The sequence below is a fragment of the Lagenorhynchus albirostris genome, chromosome X, assembly GCF_949774975.1.
Source record: "Lagenorhynchus albirostris chromosome X, mLagAlb1.1, whole genome shotgun sequence".
Taxonomy (NCBI): Eukaryota; Metazoa; Chordata; class Mammalia; order Artiodactyla; family Delphinidae; genus Lagenorhynchus; species Lagenorhynchus albirostris.
This window is the reverse complement of record NC_083116.1, coordinates 92,169,510-92,176,919: the sequence shown is the minus strand read 5'-3', so window position 1 is coordinate 92,176,919 and position 7,410 is coordinate 92,169,510. Positions and strand designations below refer to the sequence as shown.

General features: G+C 38.2%; 1 long non-coding RNA gene across 2 annotated transcripts; it reads left to right on the top strand.

Moving 5' to 3' along the window:
* Positions 1-1,429: 1,429 nt before the first annotated feature.
* On the top strand, positions 1,430-5,755 carry LOC132513678 (uncharacterized). 2 transcript variants are annotated; one of them, XR_009538515.1, is made up of 3 exons: positions 1,430-1,571; positions 2,073-2,310; positions 5,605-5,755. It is a non-coding gene; the product is annotated as an uncharacterized LOC132513678 (long non-coding RNA). The 2 variants fall into 2 exon arrangements; XR_009538516.1 differs by lacking the exon at positions 5,605-5,755 and having other exon boundaries at positions 1,970-2,310.
* Positions 5,756-7,410: the final 1,655 nt, after the last annotated feature.

The window sequence follows — 7,410 nt, the reverse complement described above, 5'->3', positions numbered from 1 at the left end:
ATTTCAAGAGCAGGAGCAATTCAATGTTTTGGCATCTTAATAGTTTTCATACAGGACAAACAAACTATAGAAATGATCCCTGAAAGTATTGTTTTCATATAGGATAAGCAAGGCTGGAATTGTCACTGGTAAAGGAACAGCAGTCACTCATGTTAGTCAGAGAAGGAGGATGTTTAGTCATTTTTTGTGATTACCAAGTGGTTTTATCTTTATCTTGTTCCAAATATGATCATGGGGTGGCCTTGTCCCAGCACTGTTTATACGAGTTGAGACCTGGCTGCCAGCAGGTCCGTTTCTCACTTTCTCTGCTTGTCAGCAGGATGTATTTCATTTTCTCAATGACACACTCTTTCTTTCTCACAAAAGCTAAAAGAAACAACCCTACTAAATCTGCTCCTGCAGCAGCAGTACAAATTCTAAGGAGCATGCCAGCCCTTGCCCCACCTGGGATATGCCACAAAACCCCCATGGGAATTTCATTCAGAATTTAACACCAAGAAAAATGATTCCACTTGAGACATGATAGCCTTTCTTCATCATGATAGTAAGGTCTAGGCGATCCATCTTACTTTTTTTTTTCTTTTAGCTTTTAGGATTCTCAGAGCCAAATGTGAGACTCCTTTAGACATTGACCTTTATGTTTAGCACATTTGCACTCACTTTTCACCCTAATCTGAATTTTCTATTTCCATTTTACTATTTTTTTCCTGGTATTGTTAGCTTCTTCAGATAAAAGTGGGGAAGAAATGAAGTCCCACTTTGAGCCATGTTGCACAGCTTGAAGCTAATACAAAATTAGATCTTGCATCAGTTCCCAGTTATTTTACGGATGTAATCTGTCTCTTATAATTTAAGGGAAGAGCATCTATCGTTTCCTTCTTCAATTTCCTTCCTCCCCATAACATAGTATACAGAAATGGGAGATAGATGTTATCTGGAAACTATTTGCGATGGGATTCTTGCAGTCAGACAGTAGAGGTCACCATGGAGCTGTGCGTGATGGAGCTCACAGACTAGGAAACTTAGCTGAGTGGGTCTGAAATGATAGAAGACTTAACTATTCGATTCAGATGTGTATTCTTTTTGCTCTGGTCATTCAACAGACAGCACTCTGCAGTGGTTGGCTTCGATGTCACTTTGGTAATATAATTGTTTAGAGGAGAGAAGGTGGCTTTTATATATTGTTTACCAAAAAAATTCCATTTTAAGCACTAAGGAACTCTGAAAAAAATGGTTACAAAATGTGTTTACTTAAATATTGTGAAATGAGGATGGAAATTCGCAGTGCAGGGTGTTTGTCATCTGCTCATGACTAGCAGATGTCCGCCTCCCCCTCCTCCTTTGCAAGCTCAATGACTCACATCTTACAGGGTGTGCAAATTGAAATTTCGAAACTCTCCAGAGTAGAGGTGGCAGTGCCATAACTTGATGCAGGAGAAGTGTGCCAGCCAGATGACTTTGCCAGCCAGCATGCTGCCAAAGACTTCACAAAATGTCTCTCTTATTGGGAAGAAAAGCGTTTGGATGTCTCTCTGCACGTGTTCGATGCGCCATTTCTGAAAGGATACAAGGTATGCTTCAGGCTGTGGGTGAACCTGTGTGTATGAAAGGGAGCAGGTAGTCTGCCAGCCCAGAACTGGGTAGTAATTGCTCCTGCCAAGGTGAATCATGCAAGATAGACTCACCTGTTTTGGCTTGTCAGCTCTAGGATGGTGGCAAGTCAGCCTTCAGCCATCGATAGAACAAAGTCTGAGCTATTATCACATGCTCCAAAAATAGGAGGTTATAGTTTAGAAAGATATGTCATCTAAGTTCAAAGTTTTTTTTCTCTTTTGTTTAATTAAGAGGAACTCTGAGTCTGCTGCTTAACCAAAAAATGAGGGCTGTATTTTAGGCAATTCTATTTGTTTAAAAAAATAGAGTCCTGCGAGCCAGGAGGACTAACAGCAAAATTGACTTTTACCTGCAGATGTCACTTCCCTTCATGTGGTAACTAGTTACCAAAGATGCCCCCCTGAAATGAACTGCACCTCCTGGTATTCACACCTTTGTGTGGTCCCTTCCTTTTAAAGCCAAAGAAAGCCTTGCAGCTTCCACTTGGGTCTCCTGGAACACTCACTCTGGGAGAAGACAGCTGTCACGTAAGAAGCCTGACTACCCTGAGATCACTTTGCTTTGAGGAAGCTCAAGCTGCCACCTGAAGAGGCTGTGTGGAGAGAGAAATGCCTGATAAGCCCCTAGCTGTTTCAGGCATCTCAGCTGATAAGCCAGACATGTGACTAAGGAAGCCATCTTGGACATCCAGCTGAGGTGAGGCTTCTGATGACTCCATCCATCTGACTGTAACCACCCGAGAGAATGCAACATCACCTAACTGAGCTCAGTCAACCTATAGGACCATGAGAGATAATAATAATTTTTTTAAACTACTATATTTTAGTGTAGTTTGTTACACAGCAATAGATATAACCCAAACACTTCAGATTGAGAGAGAGAGATTGAGAGAGAGAGAGAGAGATTGAGAGAGAGAGAGAGAGAGAGAGAGAGAGAGAGAGAGAGAAAGTTGAACATGAAATGCAATTGCACTAACCTGACTCCCTTCTTTTTTTCTCACCTCAGATAGTGTCTATGAGCAAATCTCATAATCTCTATTTTATTTTTTCTTTTTCACTTTTCAGATTTTTTAAAGTTTTTAAAATTGAAGTATAGCTCATTTAGAATGTTTTGTTAGTTTCAGGTGTACAGCAATGTGATTCAGTTATATAGGTTGCTGGAAGCACTTTTGATAAGGCCTGAACCTCCAATATTTTCTAAGGGAACTTAGACACTAGTGATGTGATGAACATGCAAGTGAAGACAGAAACAGAATGGCCTTAGGGGCTGCATCAGTTGGGGACATACTCTATGGAGCTATGAAGTAGGAGAGAACCTGGAAGTCATTCAATGCAACAGTAGAATTGTCAGCCCTTGGGGCCCCCTTTCTTTGTTCATTATTGAGTACCTAGACATCTAAAATGTGTAAATAACTGGAAATGGACAAAAATGCCCAGACAGGTTATTTCGAGTAATGAAGAGATGATGTTATCAAAGAAGATTAAAGGTTCTAAATTAAGGGAGCCTAGCTGAACAATGGTTAAGGAATGGCAGCATATGAGGATGTCAGTGCCAAAGAGAAAGGTGTATCTTAGTCACTTGCAGCTTTGGGTTAGAGCCTATGAGGGAGGAGGAAGAAGGGGGACAGAGAGCAGTGGAGTCAAGACGAAGAGACAGGCTTAGGATGTATAAATAGTAGGATTTTTAGGTTAAAATCTCTTCAGTCAACCACAGCCATTGCAATTTAAGCAGGCAAATTTTGATATAGCAGAAAAAGTACCAACATGCCTATTGGGAGGTCTTTGTCCTGCTACCAACAGGCGGTATAGACTTGGCAAGTACCTTGCCTTCTCTGGGTCTCAGGAAGGCATGTTGTAACTTATAAAAGACTCTACATAGTTTTATATCAATTATAATAAAATGAGCAGTAGCACTTTATGCAATCTAAGCTCCTTTTCAACTATAAAAACCTTATGGTTCTAAACTGTAGAAATAGGAGACAGTTTTAGAATTTAAAAATTAAGTAATTAGGCTTATAGGCTGGAGATACGTATAAAAAGCTTTGATTGAGATTTTGTGTAATACATAATGGAAAATGTTTAGGTAAGGGTAAGAATCTTTATTTTATTTCTTGATATATCCCAAGTACCTAGAACAATGCCAACATGTAGCAGATGCTAATAAACATATATGTGGATTGACTGAATGAGCTATTCTTGGGAAATCAAGGACAAAAATGGCCTAAAAAGCAGACACATCAACTATAAGTCTGTCCTTATCTCTTATTTTTATGAAATTTTCTCACTTAGTTCTATTGCTTGGCAAACACTGATATACAAATTTCTAAACAATATTTAGTCTTGCTTCTCTTCTTTATTTTAAAGATAAATAGGGAGGCATGTATTTTTCCAACTAATGTTAACTCACTAGTTTATAATTTTTTTATTTTTACATTTTTAATTAAGAAAAATCTCAAGCACATAAACAGAATACCCACCACCCCGATTCAGCAATTATCAACATTCTATGATTTTAGTTTTATTTATACCTCCATCATTTCTTACTCCCACTGGATTATATGTGATTATTTTTTAAAATAGATTTTCCTCCATCTAATAAAACAAAATTTAGCATTCTAGTTATCTTGTCCTAGTGTGCTCATTTATAGGTGTTTCAATTTCCCAATTTTTTAGTATATTACTGAGTTGCATAGAACTTCTTTAGGGTGCTATTTCTTCTGACTCTGGATTCAGTAAAATTGCAACCATTTTAGAAAAGCTCTCTGTGGATGAGCCCCCTTGTACACAGGGTTTCCGAGTTGTTCTGTTCAGATGTCTTGGTTACAAACATTAGAACTCACCATAGCTGGTTCAGCAGAAAACATATCTAACAGATTTGAGAAGGCTCAATAGACCCTCGGAGAGGATTAGAGACCCAGGCTTGAAGATATGTGGGCAGGAACAACACTCAAATGGCACTTCAGGATGGGGATCCAGAAAGGGATCCATCATTGCTGTCACTGGGCGCAGACACCACAGATTGCCCCATTGATCCTGGGCAATGGAAGCTGAACTGCTGTCGTCGTTGTCCCTGAAAGCCATTGCCTCTGCCATCACCTTCAGAGAATGGTCTCCACCGTGTCTGCTTCCTCATGTTTGTCTCTTTTAAACTGAAATCTCATTGAGTGCACTTCATTGGCTGAGTCTATTCATTGGCTGAAGTGTTTATGCCCTAGCTTCCAGGAAGGCTGGACGAGTGAGTTTCTGGATTCTAGGTTTGGAAAACCAGACTCATAAGGTGGGCCATTCACCAAATTTAGATGTTCAAATGTTCTGGATGGCCACAAATTATGACATGTGTTTATTAAAGTATCTTTAAATCCAAAATGGTCTTTGAAGGAATTCCTAGACCGTATGAAAGGGATAATACAGTTGATTGACCTACATGCAAGAAACAGTGTGTTCATTTCTTCTCGGAGAGGGGAGGGATCCTTATTCTTTTAGCTTTAAAAAAGCCTACCTGGGAAAAGAATCTACAAAAGAGGGGATATATGTATATGTATAACTGGTTTACTTTGCTGTACACCTGAAACTAACACAACATTGTATATCAACTATACTCCAATAAAAAATTGTTTTTAAAAAGCCATATGCACTATCTTCTCTTGCTTTAATATCTTCTCTCTTCTGAATTCTCTCCAAAATCTTCAAACCTCTCAGCATTTCCGCCTCTTCACAGCTTGCCCCACTGTACCACCGTAGAGTTTTTCTAAGATAGTTTGTATTCTAAGCCATTCTTTGACGGAATATTTTCTTTGCAATTTTCTTTCATTTAAAAAGTGCTTTCTAAAGTATATATGCTTCCTTTATAAGGAACAATACATCTCAAGAGCTATAAAAAGACAATGTTAACTCACATACACTAACTCACTCCCCAGGAATTTTACAATTACAGGCATGTTGAGATACTTTCTCTAAGTGAATGTAGTAAACCATCTACTTTCTATTTTAGAAAAAAAGAAAGAAAAAAGGCAGACCAAGGAGGTAAGATATTCACTCTTATAGACTTATGAAGATGCTGCAAACCATTTATAATTCATATCAAACCTCTTTAATTTGACCTACATCATCCATCATGTCCCTTTCTGTTACTTGCTGGAAGATCATACTCACTCTTTCAAATGAAATTTCGCTAATAATTTTCCTTTAAAATGACAAAAAGGGCTTTACATTAGGTAAAGAAATACTGAAATGTGTTTATTATACATTATCCGGAATAATAAAATAAATATACCAAAATGTCACTCTAGAAAATGATTTTGTATATCAAATAACTTATACTAGCCTTCCCTGAGGGATATAAACCATGAAGCTAGCACAAAAACATCTCTCTCCATAGTTAATTTTCTTCTCTGTATCACTAAAATACCAAACTCAGCTACTTACATAATAATCACTAGTATAGTCATTTTAAATGTTTGAAGCATTTAAATTGTCCTCTCTTCCTTTAAGAAATATAATTTAATAGGCAATTCAGTGAAAATATACTACCCAAATGTTTGATGGCTTGAACTAAAATCAGCCTTTAGGCAAAGCTTGTTTTATATTGTTTAGATTTTTGAGGGGTCGCGTTCTTTTTTGTTTTGTATTTCATCATAGAATGCAAATGAAACATTTAAGAGATTGAGGCCAAACTGAATGTCAATGTGAAATATGAATAAGGTCAACTTTATTCTGATTAATCAGCTTCTGGACTTGACTAAAACACAGAGTTTCATGATAGAAAGGGTTTGAATATTTTGCAGTCTTTGTTACTAGTTTGAGGGAAAAAAGTATTAAAATATTATTCCCTTCCATAAAAATGTTAAATGCTTACTCTGAAACAAAGAAAAAATGAGATTTACAACCTCCAATAAGCACTGACAGAGGTAGGAAAGAAAAAAAGCAAGAATAATTTAAAATAAAGTTTGTATTAGTTTTCTATTGCTGTGGAACAAACCACCACAGATTTAGAAATTTAAAACAATATGCAGTTATTATCTTACAGCTTCCATAAGTCAGGAGTCTGGTCACTACTCATCTGAGTCCTCTGCTCAGGGTCTCACAAGGCTACAATCAAGGTGTCAGCCAGGCTGTGTTGTCATTAGAGGCTTGACTGCGGAAGGACATCCTTCCAGGTTCCCTTAGGTTGTTGGAAGCAGTTATTTAATTGTGACTGCAGAACTCATGGCAGCTTTCTTTTTCAAGCAAAAGAAAGGAGAGTGAAGAGCTAGTCTGCTCAGAGGCTTCTATATAAATTGGAAAGTAATCACAGGAAAGAGAGCTCATTATCTTTGCAATATTCTGTGGGTTAGAAGCAAGTCACCAGTTCTGCCTGCACTCAAGGGGAGGTGATTATACAGAGTGTGAACATGGGGCCATCTGAACATCATAAGAATTGTCTCGCCCACCATTTGAAACACAATTTAAACAAACGCCAATGAAATCCAAGGCAGACAGTTTACCAGAGGCAGTGCATTTGATTCATATATTTGTTGGTATTTAACTATAAGATTAGTAACCACAAGACTCCCAGGTATTTCAAGGATTTAAAGGTAACCTGTTGAAAGACTCTTTTGGCTATGCAAAACCTAGCAGAGTACATTGCCCTGCTGTGGCCTTAGCCAGTTTTCAGCTTTGACCACAGACGAGCTTCATGAGTCCACCCTGTCCACGGTGTACAGGGTCTTATATAAGTATAGCAAGCACAGGCAATCGTGTCGGTGGCACCACGGATGAATTACCCCTACTCAAGTGAATAGGCATGGAGACCCTCGAG